The following is a 17910-nucleotide window of genomic DNA, read 5'->3' as shown; positions in this document are numbered from 1 at the left end:
AAAAACCCATTATCCACATGAACTCAGATGCTCCAACATTCAACCACTCCACTGACACAAAGAACTTCAGATTTGAACATCAGTCTGTGCCCCAACCAGACCAGGGAGCCACATCTTGACCCTCACGTGATCATTCATTACACTGCCAGCACAGCATGGATTTAATTACACCCCAAAAAATAGTGAGCTCTCAATTGCACCCAGGGATGCAGCACAGGCATCGCTCCCCTTCCACATTAGGCGCCTCATCACAAGTAGGTTTTCTCTCTTTACCATCAAATCACTGCTTCCCAGCCCCATCCTACAGAGCACGTTGGATTTACTGCTCAAACAGCTTATGCCAACATCACTACCTTCCTTGCCAAAGGGCTTAATGTGCATCTGAAAGCCATTATAATTGCCTAGCAAATAATACATGATTGCTTTGTACTTTTCCAGGCAAGCCAAAATAAAAGGAGGAAAAGCTGTTCATTTGCACGCATTAAGGATACAGAGCATCCATGCAGAGCTGCATTCCCTCTGACAGAGGATGGCTTGTGTTATCCCTCCCTATAACCACCCCAGAAGCTATAAGCATTTTCATTAGCTCCCAAGTTTTTATTTTGATACCATAGCAAAGAACATTCCTTCTGCACTCCAGCAGGCAGGAAAATTCATGCCAGTCTAAGACACAGCCAAATCCGCCTGCATCTTACTCTGCAGCATCTACAAGCTCATCCCACATGAAATGACCAGGGTTAAATCCCCTGCCATCAGCAAAGACAGCAAGAATGCAGGTTTTTTCCTACTAGAGCTTCCAGCATTAGAATTTCAGCTGTATTGTACTGCATAAAGCCCATAATTTTAGTATGTGGTACTTAACCTTCCATATGCTCATACAGCATTAAAAAAAACCTCTTCCTGGTAAGACAGAAGGGGTTTTATTATATAAAAATGGTATACACACAGTGAACTGTTTCTTTCTACATCAGCAATTAAAATCAGACCTTCTCAGAGGTAAAGGAGTTGTTCCTATTCTAAGATCACCTAGAACATGCCCTCTACCATACTCTACATCCTCATTTCTCAGACATATAGAAAGCCATACACACAAACTGGAACTAGTCATAGGAAAAACATCCATGTTTACAGCTTGCTTCTTTGGAAGCATGCCTATATGCACAGCATGGAAATTATAAACAGACCAGATTCCTGACTTAAACCTACAATGAAAAACTTCATGTATTAAATGGTACATTGTGCTCCCTCTGCTGTTGATGTCGTTGAAATACATAATAATACTCTGGGTTCATATTTCCTGCACTGGGAATTGCTACATTAAGAAATATTAATCTCAAGAAATTATGGCGTAAGCAAACAGCAAAATTCTTGTCTGCTGGTGTCACAGCAGTGCCTTTTACAGCTGTTGTCTGCCTGTAAAATAAGTGGTAGTTATCAGCTGCTAGATGTATCTATAATATACCTTCAGGCTTATTTCCCAGGTCCTCAATGCTAGAAAGACGAAGCACTAGCCAGGTAAAGACAGCCACAGGGACCTTCCAGCTCAGCTCGCCCTCACAGAGCACCTATAAAATTAAGGGGGAAAGGGTTTAGTTACATAAACCTCTTCTGGGAAAGCCTAACTTCGGTACATCCTGCTGAGGAACAGGGGTGATTCCTGGCTCGGAATAGCAGCCATCACACAGACAGCTTCAAACACAGTCTCTATTTACACACCCTCTTTCTCCTAGGTTACAAGGACACTCCTTGCTGCTTGAAATAGTTATTCCTGTGTGGTCAAAAGCACATTTATCCTGGCTAGGCCATGGCAAGCTACAGTCCTGGGGTAATACCCAGGCTGTGCCTCCAGCTCTCACACCAGCCTGCCTTCCCCTGCGCCTCCCTGCTCCACCAAGGCTGCGACTACAGCCCCGCACCAGCCACCCACCACCCGCCCAGCCACACACCTCAGGGCCTGGATAAAACCAAGGACACGCGGGTTTCGGTTGTTTTTAAACAAATCTTCGGTTAATCCCGGAGCAGAACAAGCTTTGAACACCTTCCTGACGCCTGAGGCGCCGCTTGGCCCGTCTCGGAGCTGTGGAGCGGGGCTGGCAGCACAGGTACGGGCAGCTGACTCAAATTGTGTGGCAACACCCGTCACACCTAAAGCCCAAGGGCAAGGAAACGCACTCTGCCCTTCGGCTGCCCTGGGAGAAGCCGGCTAACGCGCCCGCCAGCCCCGCTGAGGCGCCGCTCTCAGCTGCGCTGCCCCGGCCGAGGCCAGCGGCGAGGAGGCGGCGCAGGGGCCGCGGCCGCTTCCTAATCCCGTCCCAGGCGCCGAGTTGCGGGCGCAGCTGCGAGGCAGCGGCCCGGGACCCGCGGACACCGAGCGGCTCCCCCCGGGGGCCGGCCGAGCTCCTAAGCGCGGCACCGCAACGCCGGACCCCCGCTTCCAATCAGCTCCCACCCGAGCGCGCACCCGGTCTGACCCCCGCTGCCGGGCAGGGCTCGCCGCTCCCCCCGCGCCCCTCGCAGCGGGCCCCGGAGGCGGCACTCCCGCCAGCCCCAGGTGACCGCGAGTCCCAAGGGAGCTGCGGCACTGAGCACGGCCCGCCGACGCTCCACCGCCCCTCGGCACCGGCTGCACCCTCCCCGCCCGAGCCCCGGCGCGGCTCACCGGCAGCGCACAGCCCGTCTCGCCGCGCTTCTAGAACCGCCCCGGCGCTTCTAGCCGCGCCGCCGCCCCGGCCCCGCTCCTATTGAGCCGCCGCCACGTTCGAAGCCTCGCCCCCCGGCCCGCCCCTCCTGCCGTAATGCCGCGAGTGGCGGCGCGGCAGCCGCCGCTCTCCCGTGCCCGCGCTCACCCCGGGGCCCTGAGGCGCGGCCGTCGGGACAGGCCCGCCCTGGACACGCCGTGCGTCCCGGTTAAAAGCGGATTCCGCAGGGAAATTAACCACCCGCTGTACATTCTGGTTGCTTTCTGACACCTGCCCGCTCGGATCTGAGCGCCTTCCCTGTACACTCGCTGTTCCTGCGGCTCTGGCAGCACCCACACTGCCGCTGAGCAGGTTGGCATTGGGGTGTCTCCATCGCCCACCACTCCCCGTGAGCCTTAGGCAGCCGTTGGCCTCACAAGGAGAGGAAAATGACGTTTGAAAGGGGAATCAGAGAGATATCTCAGGATGGGAACTTACGAGCTGGGTGTGAGGGGTCAGGGAAGACACAGCTGGGCTCCATGCTGGGCCCAACCAAGGCATGGCCGGCTGCGGATCATGGCGTCATGGCAGCCCCTCAGCGAGGACACACTCAACAGCTGAGGCATGGACTGAGCTGAAACAAAGCCAGGGAGGATCATTTCCCCAGCTCACCAGGAACATCTAATGTACTCACATTAGTTTCCCTCACACAAACCAGTATTCACACGCAGCTCAGAGCGATCATCATTGCCCATCATCATAACCATTACCTTAGCCAAAAATAACATGTCGTCGATCTAGACAGAGTCAGAAACCGAATCAGTCCGTACAGGACACCAAGAACAAGCTACCTCTTGCTTGCCAGATTCACTCCACCATCACAAAGTCCATTTGCTGAACAGAGATGGAGCAAAAGGTGACTGAAAAAGCAAGGTTTGAGAAGATGACTTACCAATTCCAAATCCATAAAGAAAGTGGAAAGTAGGGAAATAAATATCTAACAAGGGTGCAATTTCACTGAAGCTTTTAACAACTTCTAATATTGTAAATCATGATAAAAGGGTCCAACTGTCACTCACCAGAACATCCTAACAGAGCTCCGTATGTTGCACACACACTTTGTACATTAACATTTATTTGGGTGAAGTTAATTTCCATCGTTTATTTAGAAAAGATTGCATTACTGTCAATGGAAGAAGCGATCTGTGAGTCCCTGATGGTGTTAAGAGGTGAATGCATTTTAGAGTGTAAAAACAGCATTAATCTTCAGAGACAATGATGTGATTCAGAGCCAGATTCCTTGCTCAGTTCTGATGCTCCTTTGTTTTTAACCTACTTTCTGCTTTTATGGAGAAACAGGGGTTTTTTTCCCTCCTCTGTTTTAGTGGAAAGGACAAAAATGTGTTTGTAGAGGGAGCACAGGAATCTGTCTTTTCTCATGTGAACAGCCAGTTGTGCAGTCCTTTTGACAGTGTATATAGACCATCTGATGTATTACCACAGTGAGCCTTGACCAGTGTTTCTAAATACTGTAGTAAGTGTTGTTCTGTAAAATACCAGGTTTGCTTTATCTATATTGGCCCTTAAATTCTTTTACATTAAACTGCTGAGTGCGTAGAGTGGCCCTGGCTGGCACCAGGAGCATGTCCAAGGTTAAAACCAGCTCCTTTGCTTCTGCCCCTGGAATGGAGGAGAGAGATTTGTCATAGAAGGAGGAGGAGACCCTGCTCACATAAATGGAGAGGAGAGGGCAAAGGCTGGAGGTGGTTTCTAACATCTGATACTCCCAGATACTAGTTGGGGGTTGATATTCAGGTTGATGTCCCTTCAGCACAACCCCGGCTTGCACCTGGGGAGCTGTGACATGGAGATCCAGTTTAAAACGGGGAGAATCAAGTATCCTCTGAGCATTTCAAGCCCTCACCTTCCTTAAAAGCGGAGTCAAAATCCCTTTGCAGAGAGCTTGGCTGCCAGATGCACACACAAGTATTTTTGGATGCCCCCCTGTCTCTCATATTACAACGCTTTTGTCCAAGACCTTAGCAGAGGAATCAGGAAAACTAGCTAAGCGTGCTTAGATAGCACAGTGTAGTATTTCCCATAAAACAATGCTCTGGCTCAGAACAGAGGAGGCAGGGATGTGTCTGGACATCAGAACTCTCAGCCCTCAGTGGAGCTCAGGTTTCTCCCTGAATATGTAGATAAATAGTACATGTGTAAAAAAGCCTCGTACATGAACAAATTCCAAACTTAGCTGTGTGCCTGTTGCTCTTCTGCTGTGTGTTATGAATGAAAAAGTAATCACACCAGATCCTAGAAGGGCAAGAATAGAAAAACCTGAGTCATGTCAGTGTCTTTCCTGTGCTGTTCAAAGGTCTGGCTGAAAGTCTGACAGGTGTCTTCACATCTCCCATTCCTAGAAGATCATGCTATGCTACAGAGGTCTGCTGAAGTGCCACCTTATTATTAGTCTTCCTTTATGTGCAGGTGGATTTTACAAAGGAAATGCCGACTCCATTGTACATGATGGGCAGAAGAATGGAGCAAGAGGGTGGGTGCAGATGACTCGGCTGTACCTGCCAGTGCCGGTGTTACTCAGTGCCCAGCTAACAGCAAATTCATGGAGCATTTGCTGATAGCAAAATTCCCTCGTCAGGGAAGCCTGGAATCAGAAGCCATCTGAGCATTAGAGAAACGTGGTCCATCACCGGGAAAAGGTGGGACTGAGGTGCAAGATTGGCCAAAGACAGGGAAAAGGCTATGCAGCCAGTCATACACACCTTGCTGGCAACAGACCTGGGTACAGTTTTCTCTTTGAAGGATACACTGTGCACAACAGCAACGAAAAGCCACGCCAGGTTCCTGCAGATTCATCATGCAGCACCACATCCCTCCCAGCCCACTGCTCCTCACACACACACACGCTCCTCTGCTTGGCACCCGCTCTCTGGATTGCTAATAAATTTGTCCAGCAGCCAGCTCAGGCCAAGCTCAGGTGTCTCTGTACAGGGCTGGCCAGCACAGGCTCAACAAACCCACAGCATGTGAGACACTGCATCCGCAACGTTATCACGCTTTGTCCTCTGACAAATCCTGCACACCTTGGCTGCAAACAAACTCCTGCTCTGAAGGTTTCCCTAGCAGCCAGACTGTGCCAGGATCCTCCTCTGGAACAGGCAAAATGCCCCTTACATTTATACAGGTTTGGGAGCTCGGTCCTGCGAGGTCCTGAGCCCCGCTGACACTGGTGCACAGCCGAGCTGAGCAGACCGACGAGGCTGCAGGCAGCAGTCAGTGTTATTCAAGACTGTACCCCTTGAGGACACCAAAGTGCAACCAAGAGAAACGAAAGGATGGGATTTATTCATTAAAATTCTGCTGCAGATAAGCTAGAGGAGAGTTAACGTGAGATAAACAGGCAGCGTGCAGATGGAAACGGTCTGTCATGCCGAGCAGGAGCTCCAGCTGTCTCCGTGCCAGCTTTGGGAAGCTGAAACTGGGTCTCCAGGAGCGTTGGGAAGACGAGCCTGGGGAGGAATCCGACGGCTCGTGTTCCTATTTAACGTAATTATGGTACAGTCGAGGCTGGTCTGGCAGCGCTCTGAACCGTGCCCAGCTGCACGTTCACAAGGTCATTCAATCTTCTGCAAACATAGAAATAACTAGTAATTGCCTGACTAGCTTATTTAAAACGCTCTAAGTGCACCCATACAGAATTAGAAGTGTCTGGGTGCAGGGGGGAGAAAAGACACATACTACCCCCTTCTTATTTAAAATGACGCTGCCTATATTTTAATGAGGTTTTCCCTATTGTCCAGGAATGTCCACAAGAACCAGAGGACGTAGGGATGCACAACCCTTGCTAAGCATTGGAGGGGCTTGTGTGGAGTGAGGCAGCTTTTGTAAATGATGTTCTGGTGTTCTGCTCCGAAATCTCTCCATGGGCACTTGGGGCTGGCGGCTCTGTGGAGCCCTGAGCAGCTGCAGCCCTGATCCTTTACATGCTTAGGAGGAACTGGCCAGGTTGAAACATTTTTCAGTTCATCTCTGCGTTGTTGTAGGGTTTTCAATCAAAGCTCACCCCCCTCCTCAGCAAATGAGTAAGCTCTTTTGTAAACTTGGCTAGCAGGAATGATGAATCACCCTGTGTTCCCTGTTTGAACTAAGGGAACCCAAGGGAAGATGTGATAGCTGCAGCAAGGTTCAGCAGCAGCTCCAGCTGTGGCAGACAGACACATTCCCATCTCCCTGTGTCACCACACCCCAGGGTGTAAGCGATGGGGAATGTGCAGGGGTGGCTGGCAAGCACCAAGCTACTGAGCGTTGCCCATCTGACCCCACTGCTCACCGCACAGCAGTATTTTTCACTGTTAAAAGCAGATAGAAACAAAGGCTTTGAAGTAAGGCAGCCAGACCACCCCAGCTGAAGCTCTGGAACCAACCTGCAGGAGATTTAGCCTTGCACCACCTTTAACGTAGAGGCTTGTGGAGGAGAAGCACACAGAAAGTCCAAGAGGGAGCGGGGATGAGGACTCAGGTCATCCCACACTGCGCTGTGCAGACCTTCCTCCCTGCGTGCCCTGGGTTTTAACACAGATTTTGCACAAGCCTGAGCGGCCAACATAAAACAGGCTCTGTGAGTCATCCTTTCACCGACTCCAGCATAAATCAAATCCAGAAATAGGAAAGGCCAGCCGGTCACATTATTCCTTTTAGGTCCAGGGAAAGATGTACTTAAGAAACATGGGTAAAAGACGTTACAAGATCATGAAAAAAAATAATGAAAAGCTCAACCTGTATTTTATGTAGGCTGCTAATTAGTGGATGAAAAGCCAGACCTTAAAAAAGCCACAGAGTGAAGCAGGCTGAAGCCAGATCAGAACTAAAGTTTGTCTCTCCACAGAGAGGATAATTTGCAGTCACTGTGCTTTGGATGGCTGTCATCAGCAGGGCATAGCTCCTTCTATGTGTGTGGGTTTTCCACATGGAACTGAGCTGTGGTTATCCAGAAGAGATTCCAGAAACAAGGAGAGGGTCATTGCATATCTTTTCTTGTACAGAGGAGAGCAGCCCAGGCTAATGCTGCTAGCAGGCTCTGGCCTTGCGCTGCTGACTAACCCAGTGCTATCAGCTCCATATCCTTACTCATTCCACTTCTCATATCCCTTCTTTGCACACAACATATCCTACAGACACCTAGAAGGGAAACCCAGCTGATGAACAGTGCTCATACAGAGGACTCACTAGTTTTGGGCCGAGACTCTGAAATCTCAGATCTCAAAATGAAAATCCTAGGGAGGATGACAGCATCCTTCCTCAATTTGATTGATCGCAGGCCTAAGCTCCACTCCTACAGAATGATGTTCCCCTGCGACCTCCAGGCCTGCCAGCAACGAGCAAGCAAAGGGAACATGTCTTTCCTCCATCTGCAGATCATTGGGTTCTTCAGCTTCTCATCCTTCACACATGACATCCCTTCATTTGTATTCCGTGTCATTCATGGCTCATGTGCACGTGAGATCAGGGGGTGCTGGGGTCCATCTTCTTCCCAGAGGCCTCTCCTCTTCTGTCCCATCAGGAATTGTTCCTGCAAAGGATCTTTTTGGAATTCCCATTTCCATGTTGTAGTGGGGCAACCCTGGCAGCCTGAGTCCTGACCTCTCCCTTGAACAGCATCATCTGCACAGCAAAATGCAGCGGTGGAACCGATAACTTCTGGAGTTCCAGAAATCCCTCCTGGCACATCACTCGACTTCAAAAATATTTGGCTGACTTGAACAGTGGATCTTTATTCCTTCCCCAGCAAAAGAAGTACAGTGTGTGCACTGTATGCATAAGCAAACAGTGAATGCCTGAGCCTGGACATTCACGTAGAGGTATGGTGTGGCTTCACCCCAGCCAGCAATTAAACACCACGCAGCCGCTGGCTCGCTTCCCCGGTGGGATGGGGGAGGGCATGGGAAGGGTGAAAGTGAGAGATAAAAGGAGTCTAATAGGACACACACACACACACAAAGAAGATAGAATAATAATATATATTAATAACATGCACACAAGTGATGAGCAGGACCTGAAGTCGATGCTACGTGAGATAGGGCGAGGTATGAAATAATGCCATTAATTCCTTTCACTTCAGCTGCTGGAGGGGAAAGCACATCTTCAACATATACCCACGCTCAGTTCTGTATGTAAATCTGCACCATGCACCCGTGCCAGGGTTGTTTCAGAGCAAATACTTCTCCTTGCTCTGCCTGTGATGGGGGCAGCTCATTTCTGGCACAATGCAGGGGAAGTGTGGGAGTCGGAGATGTCTCCCGTAATGCCTGGCTCTGCGGTACGGAGCGTGGGGGGGAGCACTGTTCAGCTCCTCCTTTTCTAAGCACATCAGAATAAAGAGCTTGAACCAGGACAGGATGTGTTCTTCCATATAAAAGCATCAGCAAAAAGAGAAAGGAAGATGTAGACAGGCAAAGGGTTTAAACTGCAACCACAAGAAATGTCATTCTGTATCTGTACAGAGTACGTACAGTTAACGACTTCTGGCGTTTGAACAGGCTCAAGGGTTCTTTATAGGCATGTTCCTAAGTCCTGGTATAATTGTGGTGATATAACTGTGTGTTTTAATTTCCTAGTCTGCTCTTTGTTATATATATCTTCAGCTCTATTTAGCAATTACTGAGCTGAGTTGTTCTGGTTAATGAAGATTTACAGCTCCGTGGTTAATGCAAGCAAATAATATGTTTTGCAAATGTCTATTAATACAACCAAGAAGCTAAGTAACAGCATCTGCTGGAAGCATAAAAGACATCCCTTGGCTTTTTCCTTTCTCTAAAGCTGGATGGAAATTCAAAAGAAAATGAAATTGTGTTTTCTCATTTCTAATTCAAGCAGCACATTAAAATACCACAAATTAAATCTTCGTTCACCTTCCCGGTCTGCTGGATCTGGCTTAGATGGGTGTGACAGTGGAAACTTGTCATGAGAAAAGTAATGTTAGACCTACAGACAGCTCTTTGGCTGGTATAAATTGCAAACCCTACTAATTTCAAGAGAATGACCCTTCTTTAATTAGCAAATTTTCAAGCCTTGAGAGACGAAGCTACTTTTAATTAGCTGTGGATCTGCCCCTGGTGTTGTGGCCTAACATAACATCCCTGTAATGATTCTGAGCAGCCAAAAATTAAATTAATTGCCCTGGGCAAAACTCGTATTTGTGTTGGGTTTTCTTTAAGGATGCAGCTTGTGGCACAGCTTTGGTTTTGCACTGCAGGGCACGCGCTGCCGGAATGCTGCCCGCCGTGAGGGGCAGCCCAGGGAACGTGGCCGCCCAGCTCCCAGTAGGGCCTTACGTACTGGGATCTGCCCTTTCCACATGGCTTTGAGACATCATTTTAGTGCAGGAAATTATAAAGGGCACTGTGGGGCTACTGGAAAGTTCTCTTGGAGCCATTTGGCTGGGCAAAATGCCTTTTCACACCTCTCACTGGCAGCATTACCTGTTTATTACACAGGAGCTGTCCCAAGGCAGCGCTGTGGTTTCATAACATGAGCTCGGTGCAGCGTTGGCCGTGCACTGAGTCCAGACCCCCGTGGGACCCCTGGGAATGTCCCTAAGATGTCACAGCTCTCCTGGGGCTCTAGCCGCATTTCCTCCCGGGGAGAACGGTGTCACGGCTCTTCTCCCCCAGCCCCAACAGCCTACCAACCCCCTCCCACGAGGGCACAATGAAATAAGCTTCCTAATATTTTATTAGCTGCCCAGGAGTGGTGCGTCGCTGAGGTCTGTCCAGGGGAGAGATGGCTCTAACCTCTCCCCTCCCCGGGGGCACAGGCTGCTCGGCTTTTCTTCCAGCTGGGGCTGCGTCAGCTCCCACCCTAACCAGGGGCACCGAAAAGCACCCACCCACGCTGCGCAGGACCAGCGGCTGCCGGGCTGCGATCCCCGGAGCGGCCGGGAGGGAGCACGCCGAGCCCGGGCTGCTGCGCGCCGGGACGCGGGGCTCGCCTGCCGCGGGGAGCTGCGGGACGGGACGGGACGGGAGGAGGGCAGAGGCTTGGGCTGGAGGGGCCCCCCTGGCCAAGGCTGTGTGGGGATAAAGGCATCAGGCTTCGCTGTCAGCGGAAGAGATGAAATTGTTGGTTTAATATTAAATTATTATTTTAATATCAAGTTGCTGCGGGTGCAGCTCCTGCAAGCAGGACGAGCAACCTGCTGGGTGACTCACAGAGGAGTTTGGGCTGATGTCTTCAGGAAGGAGTGGGATCAAACAGATCTTCCCCGTGCTGGAGCCGGGTGAGGGACTGGGTGCCTTGTTGAGCCTGATGTCCCCAGCTTAAAGGTTCCACAGCTGAAAGAGAGCATTGAAATAATGAACATGTTTCTGGCTGTAGGTGCTCAAAACAAATCCATCCCCCCTGCCCTGAACTTGCCCTGGCTCAGCATGGCCGTGGTAAAAACCTTATTCCCAATGGGAAGAGTCTAGACAGAACTGGATGAAATACAAGTACTTGTTACCTCACGTGACTCTTAAGTATTCCTTCATGTTTTGTTGTGATTACTCATGTGAGCAATGTATTTCACTCAGCATCACGCCAACGGGTGTTAACGTGATTCTGTACGTGGTTTGGGTACCAGCAAAGTAACTCTGGCACAAAATTCAGAAAAGTAGATTTAATGCTTCCAATGGTTCTGTTATAACCTGACTGGAAAACTATGGGTAATTCAGTATTCAGGATGTGTGCCATTCTTCTTTTCAAGTAAAAGAATGGAAGTATGTTCTGCAAAACCCGAGGATCCCGACCTTGTCCTTAAAAACACCAAACATGCCAAAATACTGACCAGCAATTGACTCAGGAGGTTGGTAGTGAACAGAGTTAGTGGGACCGATGTGCTCCCTGTTGCCCTGGCACAGGGAATGCCACAGTTACTCTCCTGATCATAACAGAATGATTTTGGATTAATCTGATTCAGCTGGGAGGGAAACCAGCTCCCACCAGGCTGTCAGTGCAGGACACCGAGCTGGCTCTGAAGGGACAACGGCTTGTGACAGCCTCTGAATCACTGGCACAAGCAGAGCGATGTCCGGGTGCCATCAGCTGCTGCCACGGCTCCTGCTAAATGCGGCCTTTGTCACCACTTCGCCAGGGCGGCCAGGAAACGAGCCAGCAGGAAGGAATGCGCTCCCCTTTGGGGACCTACAGAAACTGTGTGGCCTGAAAGAGCCTGGTTCTAAATTAATTTACCTAAATTGGCACAGCTGCGCTCTGGGTGGGAAATGAGGTGAGCAGGAAGCCGCCGTTAGCTGCTCTGCGTCTGACCTCACACCAGCAGCCAGGAGTTGCATCACAGGCTGCTGGCTGAAACAGCCATTAAGACACAGCAGGACTATTCCTTTGCCTGGTCTTAGAGATGCTTTCTCAAGGAAGGCGAAGTGGATTGACACTAAAGTTCACCATATTGCTGCCTTGGCTTTACCCTGCATGCCTGCCCCTCTTTTGACTGTGAGATGAGCATCAGCTCATCTCTCTGCAGCCAGGCATTGCTGGTCCCATCTCTGTAGCCAAGTGCCTAAGGCCCTGATGGCACCATTGCCAGCAAAGGTGTCAGAGTCACTGCAGCATTGCCTTGTGCCCTCCTGGTCTTGATTTTGGGGTGTCTGCAGGAGGAGGGCCAGAAGAAAGCAGAGATGAATTATGAAGGAGAGGGAGAAGTCACCCACAAATATTGAGCGAGCATCCTGGAGCACAGCCTAGACAGAGGGACCTATCGCCCGTCACCCTGGGTCAGGCCTTCCCTCCCCTCCCCATGGCAGCCCAGAGTGTGGCTGCCCTCGGCCACTGGCTTGACACAAGCAGAGCCCAACACACACACAGAGTCCGCGTGTAACCTCCAACCCCTGAGGAGCCAGGGCTGAAATCCTTCAGAAAGCAAGGAAAAAAGGAACTTAGCACAAGTCCAGCAAGCTAACCCAGGCACACAGTGCAAAGGGCAGGGAGGATGTTAAAAATAGAGGAGGAATTTCAGCAGTCCTGTGCAGACACTCCTGTCAGCTGGGTCTGCTTCTCCCCAGGGTACAGCATGTTTAATACACCCTCCCAACAAGATTTTTTAAAAGCATTTTTAAAACTCCTGTGGAAAGCAGCCAGCAGCTGTGACACTACCTAATAAAGGCAGGCCCCGCCGGGAGGGCCTGACAGCCCATCCATAACCCCGCTCCCTCCTGCGCAGCCCCGGACGATAAGGCTGACTCAGCCGGCTGAGGTCTTGCTCAGCGCCGCCGTCACGGGCCTCCGGCTCAAAGCTGAGGGAGTCGTGGCGTGATCACCCCACCCTGCCTTGGGAAAATCGCTCCTCCGTGCTAGCTCAAGCTCTTTATTCCTCCTCCTCTATTGATACGACGTTTGGCTGCGCGTTTCGGTGACACATCGCAGATGTGTCAGCCAGCAGAAGACTGGATTCCCACCAGCTTTGAAGAAACAGTGATTTTTGAGCGTCCTCCATGGGGGCTGTTGGGAACCCACTTCTCACCTGGAGTTGTCTGTGCTGGGGCAGTGGCTGAACTGGAGCATCTGCTGCCTTGGGTTTGTGCAGGTGGAAATGCCCCAAGGAAGAGTGGATGGGAGCCGGCTCCTCGCCACAGCCTCACTGCCAAGCTGCAGAACTCCATAGTTTGGTTCTAATCCAATTGGACCAGCGATAATATTAGCACAGGGTGGATGGATCCCAGTGGATGCTGGTGGGAAGGGGCTTTGGGGCTGGAGACGGGTGTGATGCTGAGCTCCATTCGGGGAACAAGCCCTGCATTTTTTAAGCACCTCCATCAGCAGCAGGGAGCTCGGCAGAGTCCTGCTGCCTGCGGGACACGCGTGGGGCGGATTGACCTGCCTCTCCTCCTTGGCCTGGCGTTTTTACAGCTGCAGATGTGCTCGCTAACCACAGCAGTGCTCAGCTCCTCTGTGAACCCCCGCTCATTCCTAAATAAAGGCAACCTAGTGATAAGACTGAAAGATGAGAAGCTGTTACATCGAACATCTGGGCACAGACTGCAGAAGGTCTCCTGCGTTCCAGTGTAAGATGTTTATGTGGGCTGAAGGCGAAAGGAGCCTTTCATTTCCTGGTGAAGTATTTTATTCGCTGAAAGTCACAGAGAGAGAGAGAAAGGGCAATACACAGTCCCATTTATTAATGCAAGTCCATGAAAAATCACGTACAATACGAGATTATATTATGAGACAGTCGTAAGAGGGAACGATTTACAGTTAAAGGTCAAAAGAAATAAAAGACTAACCCAGAGAGCAGCTCTTGGCCTTTCACGTCTCATTCTTCTGCGATGTCACTGTTTAAAGGCAGAACTCTGGGCATCCTCCACCACAGGCAGCTTTCCCCCATCCCATGTGCCGTGTTTCTGGTCTGAGCTCCTGTTCCCATGGCAACGAAACTCAACAACATTATTGGTATTTTCCATACGATCATGCGATTTCCCCTCCGCCCTCAGCTCGGGGTGAAGGAGCGCTGAAATCCGTGGAGAAGGGCTGTAAACCAGGCATGTGTGGTGGTGCTCAGCTCTGGTGTCACAGCTCCGTTGGAAGTCAGTCCTTTAACAGCATCAGGTTCTCCAGGTATTCTCCAGACACCCGCCTTGGGATAGTTACGTGGTTCAAGCTACTCCCACCACCGTGGGGATCTTTGCAGGTGGGTTGATATTTGTCACACCCTCAGCACAGGACTGGGACCCGCAGGATGAAGCCCAGAGAGGTGATAGTAAAGCTCTGATTTACACACAGACATCTGTCAATGCCTCTTTTGCTCCTTAAATAAAGGCAGATTTATTTTAAACAAAAAACACAAGGGGGGAAAGTCTAATTTCAAACCTCAGTTACAACCCACCAACACTGTGAGATCATGCCAACACTGTGAGATCACACCAACACTGTGAGATCACACCAAGTGGAACTGTCAAAGGAAAGTAATTTCTTCCAGGCTCTGCCCTGGAAAAGGATCAGAGTGCACAACTCTAGGCACACTGGCTGGTTCCTTCACTTGTCTCCTCTAAAGCTCTCAGAATATGCTCCAGCATGGTGCTGTGCATCCACCACCCAGGGCTGGTGATTCTGTGTGCTCTCTCTACATGTCCCTGCTGAGCCAGGACGAATTTGCTCAGACGAATTTGCAGCCTCTTTCAGCTTCGGGTCTTTTCCAGCTCTGATAAACAGGCTGCCTGCCCTTGGCAGAAGCCAAGGCAGCGCCTATTGCATTGCCTTTTGATAAGGGCATTCAAGGCTGGAGGATTTTTCTTTCACAAGAGACAGATTGTTCCATGTGGGACCTACCTGTGGACGAATGTCAGCAGCCTACAGCCAGACAAACCCCCTCCTGAGCTCCTGTGCTTCTGAGGACTCAGTCCAGACATCTACCCCAAAGGATCCGTGGATGACCCTTATATCAGTCCAGAGAAAAGTCAGCGAGTGGCCAAAATTCAGCCTCTGGTCTGACAACTCTCTCCATCCAAGAGGATTATTTTCTACTTTTCCTTGGGGGTTTCATAGGGGATGAGTCACTTTTCCTTTAATCTCCCTCCTTGGAGTGCGTGGATGTACATCTGCCATCCCAGCCACAGTGGGGGTAACACAGAGGTCAGAGGGACAAACAGCGGTGAGGTTTTACGAGCACCCTCCCTCCCAAAAACAATCCCCTCTTTGTAGCCAGGAAATAAAAATCATGCAAAATCCATCAAATTGCTTGCGTAATTAAGACATTATCATAAAAAAAAAATACCCTATGTTGACTTTCCTTCCCCCTTCCTTTCTAAAAGCCTGTGGAGCAGGATTCCTGGTTTTCCATGGCCTCCTGACCTGGTGCCAGGCAGCAGAGAGCAGCTGAGGCCATACTTTGTGAAATAACCCCAAACCCCACAGACTTGGCAGTAAATACACAAGGTGTTATGGTCATTTCCATACAATGAGTGGATGTCACTCTGGGCCAGTCTGGTTTCATTGGGCTTAAAGTGTTCGTGGCAAGGCTCTGCTAGGGTAATTAGTCCCGTTCACAATCACGTTAGCCATTCAGCCCTTGCTAACACCATTATTACACTAAATTATCAGAGGAGCTGGCAGTCCCTGCTCACATCTGCTGTCTGCCTTGGAGACCAGAAACGCAGCCCCAGCGCTTCTGATTTTGTGTTGAGTGTGTTTTTGTGCATCGTCCTGACTTCACTAAGGAGAAATTTGGAAAACAAGGTAGGGGGCAGCCCCAGGGAGAGCCACTGGGAATCACCAGGGTGTGGAGCCGAGACAGGGGAGCCGTCACCCTGCTCCTGCTGAGGATAAAGGTGAAGATGAGGACATGGATGAGGACAAGGATAAAGATGAGGATGAGGACAGGGGTGAGGATGAGGATGAGGATGAGGACAAAGATTAAGACAAGGATGAGAATGAGGATGAGGATGAGGAGGAAGCCCTGAGTCCTGCAGGGAGAGGGAGGAGGAGGAGGCAGGCCAAAGGGCTGTGCTCTGTCCCAGCTCCTGCACCACCACCCTGCACTCAGCACAACCAGGAGCAGCCCGGCTACACGGAGCTGTTAGTACAAGGGATGATGTCTGCAGAGGAGCCAGTACCCAAACACCATCGGGAGGAGGGATGCTGGACAAGGGCACATCTCCCTGCTTCCCACAGCAAGCAGCTGTGTCTCTGCTGTCCCCAGCCTGCCCCATCTCCATCCAAGCACCCAGCGGGCTCCTTTTAGGAACCTGCTTGTTTTCCACACAGGCATCCTCATGGATGGTGGTGCTTGGCCAGGCCTGTCCTCTCTGCCACGTCAGAGTTTCTGGGTTAAATGGCTTCATGTGAGAACCCAGACGCCGTGCTGCCTTTGCCAGTAAAAACCCACATTTAAGAACCGCCGCTGATTTCCCCAAATAAATAGTTAGTGATGAGTCAATCAACGCATGGGGCCAGGAGCTTAGCTGAGACAAATTGGCAGAGCTTCGTTAGCGGAGGAGCTCTCCAGACTTTAAAGCAAACAGAGTCTGAGCGAGATGCTCACCATGGCTGCACGAGGGGCTGATTCAAACTGCACTTCCCAGACGTTCGCTGCTCCCCAAGGGCTGGGGCACCACTGGCTCCAGCTTCTTGGACTTGTTGTCCCAAGCCAGGAGTCACAGCTGCAACCACCGTGAAGGTGGTGATGGGAATTTGGGGTCTCTGGCTGAAACACCCCCATGTGTTTTGTACCGGGGCACGGCGACGTGAACAGCTGGAAGGGAGGGAGAGGGCAGCAGCTGAAAATAAACCCTGTTTAGCCAGGATGAGCACAGCCCAATAACAATGAAGTGATGTAAACCCAAGGCATATCTTCAGCATTTAATTAACGTGATTCCATATAAACAACCCCAGTGGTATCCCTGGCTTGCCTTCTGCTGTAACAGCAGGCACTGCCTCACAAAACTCCACAGCCAGGATTTGTATGGGACGTTGCAGCTGCTGTCCTGTAGAAAAGGGGCAAAAAATTGTAGGATGTGTTCAAGGAATAAATAAAAACAAATCCTATGGAGCTCAGAGCCTGTTTGAAAACTGAAATACAGCTAATGTTACCGCTTCTCTTTGTCGAGTTCCTAAATGAGGTAAGAACCCAGAACACCGTGGTTTATTCTGGGGGCAGAGTCCAAATCAAAGAGCCTGTTTCAGAGGGGTTTTATGCCCTGAGCAGCAGCAGCTATCACAATAGCAGCGATCTAAGATGCTGCTCCATCTCTGCAGATCTCTGGGTGTTTTCCAGTGAAGCCAGAGATGGTCTCGGGTCCCAATACCCAGGACTGTGCTGGTTGCCAACCCTGGCTGCGTGGATGCTCAGCACCTGACTCAGGGCTGTCCCCCTCTGTCGCTTTAATAACTCCAGGAGCGTGGATTACTTCTATTGTCTGAGATGGGGGGTCTGAGGGGAGGTTGGTTTTCTTTAGGTGTGGAATTGGCTGATGCTCAGCACAGGAGAAGCTGTCTCATGTGTCCCTCATGCAAATATTTGATCAACAATTAGCTGATTTATAAGTTAGCAGGTTTATAAACTGATCGCAGAGAGAATATATCCTTCAAAGTCTCAATTAATAATGTCTCACAAGACATTATCTGTGGCACTAACTGGAAATGTGCGTTGGATTTCAGCTGCTGCACATTCTTCCTGACAGTCGCTGTGGTAAGGACGAGCTGATACACCCAAGCAGAAAGTCCATTGGCTTTA

At 50.4% G+C, this 17910-nt stretch overlaps 1 protein-coding gene across 1 annotated transcript in view; it reads right to left on the bottom strand.

Annotated features, from left to right (window-relative positions):
• The window catches only part of P4HA2 (prolyl 4-hydroxylase subunit alpha 2), a 28124-nt gene extending 26581 nt beyond the window's left edge, over positions 1–1543 (bottom strand). The window contains exon 1 of the mRNA XM_084268427.1: positions 1463–1543. The gene's annotated coding sequence lies outside the window, so the exon portion shown is untranslated. The remainder of the gene's footprint in view (positions 1–1462) is intronic.
• Between the last annotated feature and the right edge of the window lie 16367 nt (positions 1544–17910).

This window comes from Gallinula chloropus (genome assembly GCF_964237585.1).
Source record: "Gallinula chloropus genome assembly, chromosome: 10".
Lineage (NCBI taxonomy): Eukaryota > Metazoa > Chordata > Aves > Gruiformes > Rallidae > Gallinula > Gallinula chloropus.
The sequence above is the reverse complement of the archived record's forward strand: the minus strand, read 5'-3'. Positions and strand labels throughout refer to the sequence as shown.